Source organism: Desmodus rotundus, chromosome 9 (assembly GCF_022682495.2).
Source record: "Desmodus rotundus isolate HL8 chromosome 9, HLdesRot8A.1, whole genome shotgun sequence".
In the NCBI taxonomy this organism is placed as follows: Eukaryota; Metazoa; Chordata; class Mammalia; order Chiroptera; family Phyllostomidae; genus Desmodus; species Desmodus rotundus.
Window position 1 is genome coordinate 47,343,223 of NC_071395.1, and position 12,084 is coordinate 47,355,306.

Sequence of the window (12,084 nt, forward strand, 5' to 3'; positions counted from 1 at the left end):
TTTTGAACTTATTGTTTTCTCATAGCTTCAGGCTTCTCAGTGTCTGACCTGGTCCTGCCAAAACACAGGCAGTCACACCTCTCCTTGAGCCTTCAGCTGGTGCCTCAGTTTCCCCAGATGGGCCTGCAATAATAGTTTGTGCCTTTGCTCTCTAGTCTCCCGTGTCTTTTTTCTCCACTTGACAGATATTTCCTGGGCTTCTGCTTTGCTCGGCCCTGAGATGATGGGGAGCCTGAGGTCAGCTGTGAGTTCTCCCATCTGCCTGCGCATTTGCCCAGGTCAGCCAGCCAGCCAGCCACCCACCGGGCCAAGAATGGTATGTCTTTATTACATCCAGAGGTGGGGCTGACCTTGTCTGGACACATCTGGAGCAGATGGGCGGGCCAACAACAACAGTAGGATCAAGGGAGGGTCAAGGTGGCTGGCATTGGGTGGGTGGGTTGGGAGGAGCAGAACCAGAGTCTGGAGCTGCTTGTTGAGGCCAGAGGTCTTCCTGGAGGGAAGAGCCAAGACCCCCAGAGGGGTGGGTTGGACACAGGATCCAGACGGAGCATAAAGGTTGGCTCCCAACACTGGTGGAGTCTGAGGATTCCTGGTGGACCCAGAGGAGGCTCCTGGGGGGCCCTGGTGAGTCAGGGCTGCTAGCTTAGGGACCTCTGTCCAAGCTTGGCAGCAGACCATGAGGTGAGGGCCATGAGGAATGCTGGTATGGAAGAAGGGTGTTAAGGGAGGATGGCAAGAGGAGGATCTGGGTGTTAATGGGGACCAGGCAGGAGCAGGGGTGCAAGGAGCCCGAGCATTTGCCGTTGCTGGATGTCCCAGGCTTTGAGTGTTCTTATGTCTCTTTCGCTGTCTCTCTGAGTCTTTCTCTCCATCTCTCCATCTGTCATTTTCTTCAGTTCAGCCTCGCCGTCTTTGCCTTCCTACCACCCTTCTCGTGCCTCCCTGACTCCGTCTCTAGTTCTGTCTGTCTCTGCGGGCAGCGCCTAGGTCCCCGCCCAGAGTCCGGGGGCGGGCCTCACCGCACCATCGGGCGGGGTTAAAGGGCTGCACCTCGGGACTGCGTGGTCAGAACCAGGGTGGCGGCGCCGGTGGATCCGGATTGAGGGCCTGAGGCCGAGACTCGAGAGGTGAGTAGAGCCGGAAATGTGTGTGTGTGTGTTGCGGGGGTCGGGATGGGGGTAACCTGAGCGCGCCCTGCTCTGGAACCCGAGGCTTACGGGCTCGGGCTCCCGGGCTGACAGGGCAAGTGCGAGTGTATGCGCACGGGGACTCGTGGGTCCCCAGGACCCAGGACAGAGCTACGTGTCCAGGACACTCAGGTTAGGGGAATAAGGCTGTACTCCAGACGGTCCCTGTGTTTGAGCGCGGATTTTTCTGTGCATGCTGGGTCCTAGGTATATCCTTCCTGGGTGTCCCTGGTGGGCAGGGTCCTCAAGAAGACCTCCCCGCTGCCCTCCCCCGACCTCCCAGTCAGGACATCTCAGACAGATCCAAGCGCTGCCCTGGGACGCCTCCTTAGGGCTGATTGAGGTCAGTGGAATTTCATTGTCTTAAAAGAGGGCACCCTACAGACTTGATGTTCTGCTCTGGCTGCCTTCAGGTCGCTCTACCTACCCACGGCAGGCACAGCACCGCTGACTGCCCCTCTGTGAGAACAGGATGCCCTCCTGGGCCCCCAGAATGAGAGTCATGTGAGGTCCTGCCCTTGATCCTACCTGATGTTTGTTGGATACTGGTGCCACGATGCCCTCTGGGGTCCCAGGGGCCAGGCTCTCACCCCTTGGACTGTTCCTGGACCAGATGAGGTGGCTGAGGCCCACCAGCTGGGGAATATCAGGCTGGAGGTGGGAGGAAGACAAGGGGGACAGTGGGTAAGCTGGGATTTGAACAAGCCAGCCTTGTGTAACCCCAACATCCTGGGCACTATCCAATGGCCCCGGCCTCTCTGTATAGCCCAGCTTGGGTTTCTAAGTGGTAACATTAGCTCTGGGCTGGTGGCTGGCGGTGACCTGGGTTGGTATCTGCAGAGGGGCTTGGATGACTCAGGAGTCATTCACAGAATGTGACCCTCCCTCTCCTCTCTGGCAAGACTTGGGCGGGATTCTACAAATCCCAGGTGGCTGGGTAACAATATTGAGTATGATGGTGGCACCAACAGCAATAAGAGGTACCTCTGATCAAGGGCTTACTGGGTGCCAAGCACCAAGCTGAGCACATTAAAAATTCTGTGTTGTCATCCCAGTTTCATGAAGTAGGTAATGTGGTTCTTGTTTTACTGAGGAGGAAATTGAGGCTCAGAGAGGTACAGACACTAACCTGAGGTCACACAGCAGAGCTTTATAGAATCCTTTCCTGGGAGTCTCACATTTAAGTGTGGCCGGTCGTGCTCCAGATGGTGCTCAGAGACAATGGCAGCCCTGGAATAATGTAGATTACTACTGGTGGTTTTTAAACTTCTTTTTCTGCCAGGATCCCCTACAGTATGCCCAAAGCTGCAGTGAGACTCCCCACTCCCCACGCCAATTTGTCAACTTGGCCTTGTCTTCAGAACTGTCCCCGAAGTTCTTTCTCAGAACTCCAGAAATTTGGGGTAAGCTCCCTCTCAGCTCAGGCCTTCTGGGGCCTGGCACTTTGGCAGAGTATGAGTCTTGGTTGGGGCAGTGCTTTTGCATAGATGGGGTCAAGGAGGTGCCATGAGCCAGGGTGGGGGCAGATCATCTTGACTACAGGCTTAGAGAGGGGGTGGAGAGCAGAGCTGGATGTGGGGCAGTGGGACCAGTGTCACGTGCTTGGCTGCCAGGCTGGAGAGCCCCAGCACCTGTGGTTCAAAGAGAGGCAGATAGGGGGTTTCGGGCAGGTCAGGGTGTCTGTCCTGCATTCCTTCTTAGGAGCCCACACACCTCGTATGACAAGTCCTTGACTGGCTGCTGGGCTAACCTGACAAACCAGAGCTCCATGGGCGTCAGTCTTGGAGCACCTGGCACTTCCATCTCCAGATAATTGGGACCTTAGCTGGGCTACCTGCTAAGCTACCTCTGCCAGGGCAGGGCTGCTGGGTGTTCTGCCTGGTGTTGGGGATGCGATCTGGGGCTGGAGCAGAAAGGAGTGGGCGGGCCGGCCTCCCACAGCATCCTGAGTGTCAGTTTTGAGTCTCTCTTGCTTCTGTAAAACAGTAAGTAACAGTAGAAATAGGAGTAATGGCTAACATTTTGCAAGCTACCAGCCAAGCCTCATCTTGCTGAAGTGTCCCAAACAACCTCAACAGGTAGGTCCTGCTCTTAGGAATCCACTTCCCAGGTGGGTGAGGGGAAGCTGAGCGTGGGGACTGGACTTGCTCCAGGCTGTGTTATGGGGGAGGGGCAGAGTCATGGTGTGAACCCAGGCTTGTCTGAGTCAAAACCACACATTGTAAAGGGTGATTCCATCCCCAAACAACTTTTCATTTCATTTTTATTTAGTAAAGTTGAAATGTAATATATGTAGAGAAAGTGCACATTCCAGAACTAGACAGTTCAGGAATTGTCACAAATTGAACCCACACATGTCACCAGACCCAGATCAAGAGAAGGAAAACTGCCGGCACCCTAGAACATGCCTCTTCCCGCCAATGAAAGCATCTTAACTCATTTTTCATTAATTTCAAGTAGTTAATTTTTAAATAGACTTTTTTTTTAGAGTAGTTTTAGATTTACAGAAAAAGAAAAGAAAACATCGTTGGAAGTATAGAGTCCCAACACACCATTCGACCTACAGTTTCCCGTTATTAACTAATGTCTGGCGTTAGTGTGGTGTGTTCGTTACAATTGATGACCCAATATAGACACGTGATTATTAATTAAGGTCTCCATGGTTTACATTAGAGTTCACTCTCTGGGTTGTACAGTCAACTCATTAATTTTATTTAAAAAAACAACAAAAATGTTTTTGAATGAACAATATGTACTCATGGTATAGAAAATCAGAAAGTCCCCCAAAATGAAGCGGGAAAGTTAAGTCTCCCTTCTACCCCTTAAAAAAATTGAGGCAAAGTTCACCTAATGCAAAATAACTTTTTTTAAAGTGAACAATTCAGTGGCATCTAGTACATTCACAATGTTGTACAACTACCATCTCTATTTTATTCCAAAACATTTCCATCACTCCAAAGGGAGACCCTGTCCCCCAGCCCCTGGCAACCACTAATCCGCTTCCCCTCTCTACGGGTTTGCCTGCTCTGGACGTTTCATATAAATGGAATCATACACTATGAGACCTTTTGTTTCTGGCTTCCTTCACTCAGCATGTTTTCAAGTCCATCCATGCTGCATCATACACCAGAGCTTCATTCCATTTCATGGCTGAATAATGTTTTATTGTATGGATGGACCACATGATATTTATCCATTAATGAGTTGAGGGCTATTTGGGTCATTTCCACCTTTTCGGCGACTGTGAATAGTGCTGCTTTGGATATTTGTACACAGTATTTGTTTGAGTTCCTGTTTCCCGTTCTTTTGGGTATATGAAAAGTATCCAGCCATGTAATATGAAAAATAGAGACATTTATTGAAGAAGATACAAGATACAAGAGACATTGTACAGAGGATAATGACATTTCAGTTCCCTTCAGTGGGCACCTTGGTACCTCGCACAGTTCTCCCAATAGCCATCAGCTGCCCCATCATATTTTCCTTAATCTCATTGACTGTCTGAGATCTCTTCTCTTTCAAAGGTGATTTTAGCTTTGGGAAAAGCCAGAAGTCACAGGGCACCAAATATAGCCTTAGGGGGGCTGAGTCACCTGGGTGATTTGATATTTTGCTAAAAAAACTCTGCACGATATGTGATACATGAGTGGGTACATTGTTGTGATGAAGCTGCCAATCACCAGTTGTCCATAGCTGTGGCCTTCTGAATCATTCAAATAGTTTCCGCGGAGGAATGTTGAAGCTCAAACCAAAATTTGATGCAGATTCGTTGCTCTACTTGCTCAGTTGTTTTGAAAGCAACAGCCACATAGTACACATGCTCACTCAACAGCGTCTATAGTCCCCACTGACTAGTACAGTGAAGTTGTCATTGTTCATGCATGCGCATTCCAGTCCACTCTCCTTTGCTGCCAGGTTTCATCAATGTCGTGCAAACTGTTCTCGTTATATTAACAATGGCTGGACTTTTTCCAGACAGACCTTGTATACCTAGGAGTGGAATTGCTGGGTCATGTGATAATTTGATATTTAACTTTTTAAAAAATATCTATTTTATTGATTACGCTATTACAGTTGTCCCATTTCCCCCCCTTCACTCCCCTCCATCCTGTACACCCCATCCCTCCCACATTCCCCCCCTATAGTTCATGTCCATGGGTCATACATATAAGTTCTTTGGCTTCTACATTTCCTATACTATTCTTACCCTACCCTGTCTATTTTCTACCTACCATTTATGCTACTTATTCTCTGTACCTTTCCCCCCCTCTCCCCCTCCCCACTCCCCTGTTAATAACCCTCCATGTGATCTCCATTTCTGTGGTTCTGTTCCTGTTCTAGTTGTTTGCTTAGTTTGCTTTTGTTTTTCTTTTAGGTGTGGTTGTTAATAACTGGGAGTTTGTCGTCATTTTACTGTTCATATTTTTATCTTCTTTTTCTTAGATAAATCCCTTTAACATTTCATATAATAATGGCTTGGTGATGATGTACTCCTTTAACTTGACCTTATCTGAGAAGCACTTTATCTGCCCTTCCATTCTAAATGAAAGCTTTGCTGGATAGAGTCACCTTGGATGTAGGTCCTTGCCTTTCATGTCTTGGAATACTTCTTTCCAGCCCCTTCTTGCCTGTAAGGTCTCTTTTGAGAAATCAGCTGACAGTCTTATGGGAACTCCTTGGTAGGTAACTGTGTTCTTTTCTCTTGCTGCTTCTAAGATTCTCTCCTTATCTTTAATCTTGGATAATGTAATGATGATGTGCCTTAGTGTGTTCCTCCTTGGGTCCAACTTCTTTGGGACTCTCTGAGCTTCCTGGACTTCCTGGAAGTCTATTTCCTTTGCCAGATTAGGGAAGGTCTCCTTCATTATTTGTTCAAGTAAGTTTTCAATTTTTTGTTCTTCCTCTTCTCCTTCTGGTATCCCTATAATTTGGATGTTGGAATGTTTAAAGATGTCCTGGAGGTTCCTAAGCCTCTCCTCATTTTTTTGAATTCTTGTTTCTTCATTCTTTTCTGGTTGGATGTTTCTTTCTTCCTTCTGGTCCACAGCATTGATTTCTTCCCATCACTATTGGTTCCGTGTACATTTTCCTTTGTTTCTCTTAGCATAGCCTTCATTTTTTCCTCTAATTTGTGGCCAAATTCAACCAATTCTGTGAGCATCCTGATTACCAGTGTTTTGAACTGTGCATCTGATAGGTTGGCTATCTCTTCGTTGCTTAGTTGTATTTTTTCTGGCGCTTTGATCTGTTCTTTCATTTGGACCATTTTTTTTGTCTTGTTGTGCCTGTTACATAAAGGGGTGGAGCCTTAGGTGTTCACCAGGGCAGGGTGAAGCTGGTTGCTGCAGCGTGACACTGTATGTGGGGGAGGGGCCGAGAGGGAGCAGTGGCGCTTGCTCCCCGCCAGTTTTCAGTCACTTCCTCTGCTACGCACAAGCAAAGTGGGCCCTTCTGGTGCTGATTTCTGAGCAGGTGGATTTGTGTGTGTTCTAGGACTCTGTGAGTCTCTCCAACGAACTCTTCTGTGAGGCTGGGAGTTTCTCCTGCTGCCGCATCAACCCCCACAGGTGTTTTCAATCAGTGGTTTGAGGCTTTACTTCCCCACGCTGGAACTCTGGGTTGCGCGGTCTGTGGCCAGGTGTACCAGCTGCTGCCTCCCTGCCAGCTGCAGCTTTGCCCACCTCGCTGGGTCCACCAGCCGCTGCCTTGCCGTGTGTCCTCTCCGCCTGGCTGCCCGTGTCCTCCCCTCCTACTGGTCTGGATGAATGTTTCTTCTTTATGTCCTTGGTTGTCAGACTTCCATACAGTTCGATTTTCTGTCAGTTCTGGTTGGTTTTTGTTTTTAAATTGTTGTTGTTCTTCTTTTGGTTGTGCGAGGAGGCACAGTGTGTCTACCTATGCTTCCATCTTGGCCGGAAGTCCCGATATTTAACTTTTTGAAGGGCCACCAAACTGTTTCCAACAGTGGCTGCAGCATCTCAAAGCTTTTTGTGGCACTTTCTTTTGGGGGCTGGGCAGGAGTGCTGTCATTTGGGGGGCAAGGGCAACCCAGCTGCAGAAAGTAGACAACTCCCTCATTTATTGAGCTCTTCCCCTGAGCATCAGCTGGACCTCTTGCTATTATTTCCATTTTGTAGAGGAGGAGACTGAGGCTCCCAGGGTGAGAGCCGGTTTGGGACCCACAGCTTGTGCTCTTTCTGCTAGGAGCAGAGCTGGTTGGTGTCTGTCCTGGGAAAGGCTGCAGCCCACACCTGGATTAGGGGGATGGTGAGGTGGGCACAGGCTTCAGAACTGTCCTCCCTCGTCCTCCTCATGCACCCACCTCCCCAGGTACCCACCCACCTGTGAGACGGGCACAGGGCTTCACTCACTCTTTTCTCTGACCTCTCCATGGACCCACTAACCTGGAGCAGGGACCCCTTTTCCAGGGCTGGCGCTTTCTCTTGTTCCAATCCTTCAGGAAAACATTTTCTTTGTTGGATATCAGCTGGGACTTTCTGGGTGGGGGTGGGGCTCTTGCTGTGACTCTACTCAGAAGTCCCCCAACTCCCTGTGAGGCCTACTGGGAATGATGGCGAAAGACACCACATCCAGTGCGTGCTCAGTAATTCTTTAGAAAGTGAGGGAAGGGGGCTGGCTGATGGTGGTGACAAACGGGCTATTGAGGCAGAGCTGGGTCTGGAGGAGGAGGAGGAGACTGAGGAGCTGCCATAGGCTGAATTGGGGGAAAGGCATGACAGGTGGAGGGAACAGCATGTGCAAAGGCTCTGAGGTAGGAATGAACTTGGCACATGGCAGCAGTGGCCGGAGTTGAGTGAGCGACTGGGAGAGTGATAGGAGACAAGGCTGGAGGGCTCAGTGGGGGCCAGGCCACACAGGGCATTATGGAACATGGAAAGGACTCTGAATGATGTTCAGAGTATAGTGGGGAGCCACAGGAGGATACCAAGCTGGGGAAGGCCATGGTTTTGTTTCATTTTAGGAAGGTCCCTCTGGCTGCTGTGTGGAGAATGGACTGCTGGGGGTGGGAGCAGCCTGCAGTGGCGGCCTGACCTGGGCTGGGATGATGGAGATGGAGAGAAGTGAACAGATGTGAAAGATGCTTAGGGCACACAACAGATTGGATGTGGGGAGAAAGAGGGAGGTGAGATGAATCTGAGGATCTGGGGATGCCCCCAGTGGGTATCCAGGAGGTTGCTGGACCTGCCAGGGGGGTATTCAGAGCCAGACACCAAAACATGGGAGGTGCTTCCGAGATGAGGTCACAGTAACCACCGGAGAGGGAAAGAGGGAGGTGTATAATGAGAGGAAGAGAAGACACAGAGCCAAGCTCCACAGAACCCCAACATTTACAAATTGAATGAAGAAGGGCCCAAAACAGATTGAGAAAAGGGGTCCTTGTGGCTGATGTGGAGAATGGGCAGGGATCAGCTTCTGAAGGGCTTTGGATGCCAGGCTGAGGGCAGTGGGGAGCCATGGAGGACATTAGAGCAAAGGAGTGGCAGACCTTCAGAAAGGTCACTGTGGTGACTGAGATGGGATCCAGACTGCAGCCAGGTTGCCCTGGGTTAGAGGCAATTGGTGTGACCCCCGTTGGCTGAATATGTTGACTCTTCTAGCCCTGGGGGTCTTGCCCCTGCCAAGATGGTTACGCCTCCCCACCCCTGCCACTGCCACATGCAGGAAAGGTCACACTAGGGCGGGCCTAGAGGTCATCTTTTACAGCCAGCCCAGTTTCAGGTGGGGAAACAGGCCTGGGGCACAGCCAGTCAGTGGAGGAGTCAGGACTAGTACCCAGCTGTTTCAGCCATGTGTGTGCATTTAATAAGAAAGCCCCTGACTTACATTCTTCACTTCGCTCAGGGCTCTGCTCAGACACCCCTCCCCAGAGAGGCCCTCCTGGACAGCCTCCTCTAATACAATTGCCCTCTCTCCTCTTACTCTGTGTATTAGTGTCCTGGGGCTGCTGTGACAAATGACCCCTAACTGAATATTGTCCCCCTCACCCCCGCAAGATACAATTTTCTTCTCTCACAGGTCTGGAGGCCAGAAGTCTGAAATCTAGCAGGGCTCCACTCCCTCTGAAGCCTGTAGGGCAGGATCCTTTCTGACTCTTCCAGCTTCTGGTGGCCCCAGGCGTCCCTTGGCTTGTGGCCACATCACTCCAGTCTCAGCTTCCATCTTCACATGGCCTTCCTCTCCTCTGTTTGTCCAATTTCTCTCTGCCTCTGTCTTTAAGGGACACTTGTGACTCCAGTTAGGACTCCCCCAGATAATCCAGGATAATCTCCCCATCTCAAGGTCCTTAATCCCATCTGCAAAGATTTTCCATATAAGGTCACATTCCCAGGTTCCAGGGATTAGGATGCAGTGTCTTTGATGGGGAGGGACAATATTCAGCCACCCCTCCATTTTACCTCCTTCTTGACTCATAGCCTTTATGTGGTGTGTTTTTTTAATCCTCACCCAATGACCTGTTTATTGATTTTAGAGAGAGAGGAAGGAAGAGAGAAAGAGAGAAGCATCTATGTGAGAGAGAAATATCAATCAGTTGCCTCCTGTACACGCCCTGACCAGGGATCAAACCTACAACCTAGGTATGTGCCCCGACCCAGGATCAAACCTGCAACATTTTGGTGTATGGAACAATGCTCCAACCGACTGAGCCACCCAGCCAGGGCTGTGTGATATTTTATCATGTGTGTTGGTGGTCACCTCCCCCGAGGACCAGGAACATGTCTGTCCTGCTCAACATTATATCCTCAGTGCCCAGAAAAGAGTCATACACATAGCAGGGGCTCAAAAATGATTTGCCAGCTGAATGCTGGAGAAATGCATGTAGGGTGCTTGGTGAAGGGCCTGACCCATGGGTCGCAGTTCTCAGGAGTAATCACTAGCTGGCTTCCCTCTGGAGAACCATTATGCACCATTAAATTGGTAAAGAAATAAAGACCCATGGCTACTTCCTGTCAAGTGTGTCACCTGGCACTCCCTGTGCAAGAGGCAGCCCAGTTGCACAGCAGAGTCCCCAGTTCAGAGCATCTGCCTGGGACTTGTGACTTGGACCTCTCTGTGCTTCATTTTGGGAGGTTGCCTACTCCCCACCCCTACCCTTACCTGGACCTTTTAGGGGGCAGATCACCTATGCCAGGCAGCCTATATTTTACAAAAGATTTTAAATTGTGGTAAAATACACACAACATTTACTACCTTAACCATTTTAAGGGTACAGTTCAGTGACATTCTGTACATTCATACTGTTGTGTGACCATCCCCACCATCCACTTCCAGTACTTTTTCATCCTCCCAAACTGAAACTGTCCCCATTAAACACTCACTCCCCATCCCTCCTCCCCCAACCCCTGGCTCCCACCTTCTACTTCCTGTCTCTAGGAATCTGACTCCTCTCTGGACCTCATGTAAGTGGGACCACACAGTATATATATTTTTAAAGATTTTATTTATTTTTACAGAGATGGGAAGGGAGGGAGAAACAGGGAGAAAAACATTGATATGTGAGAGATACATCGACTGGTTGCCTCAGGCATGCCCTCAATCGGGGATCCAGCCTGCAACCCAGGCATGTGTCCTGACTGGGAATCGAACCAGCAACCCTTTAGTTCACAGGCTGGCACTCAATTCACTGAGCCACACCAGCCAGGGCATATTTTTGTGTGTGTGTGACTGGCTTATTTCATTTAGCATGATGCCCTTGAAGCTTATTTGTGTTGTAGCACGTGTAACAATTTCCTTTTCAAGACTGAATAATATTCCATTATATGGACATACCCCATTTTGCTCATCCATGGACACCTGGGTTGTTTCCACCTTTTGGCCATGATGAATAACACTGCTATGGACATGAATGTACAAATATCTGAGTCCCTGTTTTTACTTCTTTTGGATATGTATCCGGAAATAGGATTGCTGAAACATGTGGTACTTCTGCTTAATTTTCTGTGAGGAACTTCTATACTGTTTTCCATAATATGGTTGTACCATTTTACATTCCTACCAGCAATGCATATGGATTTGTTTCTCCACATCCTTGTCAACACTTGTGTTTTTTTATTTTGATAAAATAAAAAAATGAGTGGTCATGTCATCCTCATTCTAAGTCACACCCTCCCAGTGGGCCTCTCCAAATTTGGTGATGATCCACCCAGATCTTTTCACAGGCTGTAGTAATCAATAGAAACTTCATGTCTTCCTCATGGCTGATGAGGTTGGACATCAGCTGGTGGCAAGCCTGGGTCTGAGCCCCTAGTGGGGACACCAGCGGCTAAGGCAGGTGGCAACCGAGGCTCAGCTAAAGACTTGGGAATGCAGGGTTTCCTTTCTTTCTCTCTTTCTCCCTTCCTTCCTTCCTCCCTCCTTCCCTCCCTCCCTTCTTTCCTTCTCTTTATTGATTTTACAGAGAGAGGAAGGGAGAGAAAGGGAAACATTGATTGAACCCACAATCTAGGTATGTGCCCCAGGTGGGAATCGAACCCTCAAACTTTTGGTGCACAGGACAACAGTCCAACCAGCTGAGCCACCTGGCTAGGGCTGGAGTGCAGGGTTTCTTTATCTGTGTTGCCAGAGGAGGTAGGAGCATGTAGGGAACCCTTGGCTAGTAAGACTGGTTGGAAAGAAGAGGTGAGGACAGAGCCCACCATTTTCAGGAATTTCCTTGGCATTGTCTGAGATACATGGGTTCTCACTGTGAAGGTGATTGAGGCCAATCTCTGGTGGGTCTCTGGGGGCCCCTGCCAGCTCCTGTCTTCCTTGAGCTGGGGGCACTGAGTTTGAGTTGTCTGGAAAATGGAGAGAATGATAGGACCTTCCTGCAAGGGTTACTTTAAGATGCCATGAGACAAGGCATGCACATTCCCTAGTGTGCTGCATGGCACGT

The 12,084-nt window shown here is 49.4% G+C and overlaps 1 protein-coding gene across 8 annotated transcripts in view; it reads left to right on the top strand.

Moving 5' to 3' along the window:
* The window catches only part of CYP4F22 (cytochrome P450 family 4 subfamily F member 22), a 67,101-nt gene that overhangs the window by 36,015 nt on the left and 19,002 nt on the right, over positions 1–12,084 (top strand). Inside the window, exons 2-6 of one of the 8 annotated variants that reach the window (XM_053911048.1) lie at positions 186–316; positions 900–1,130; positions 1,398–1,533; positions 2,473–2,593; positions 9,682–9,787. The exons of 1 other annotated variant lie outside the window; for it this stretch is intronic. The gene's annotated coding sequence lies outside the window, so the exon portion shown is untranslated. The remainder of the gene's footprint in view (positions 1–185; positions 317–899; positions 1,131–1,397; positions 1,534–2,472; positions 2,594–9,681; positions 9,788–12,084) is intronic. 6 more of the 8 variants (XM_045195752.2, XM_053911047.1, XM_045195749.2 and 3 more) reach the window with 6 other exon arrangements.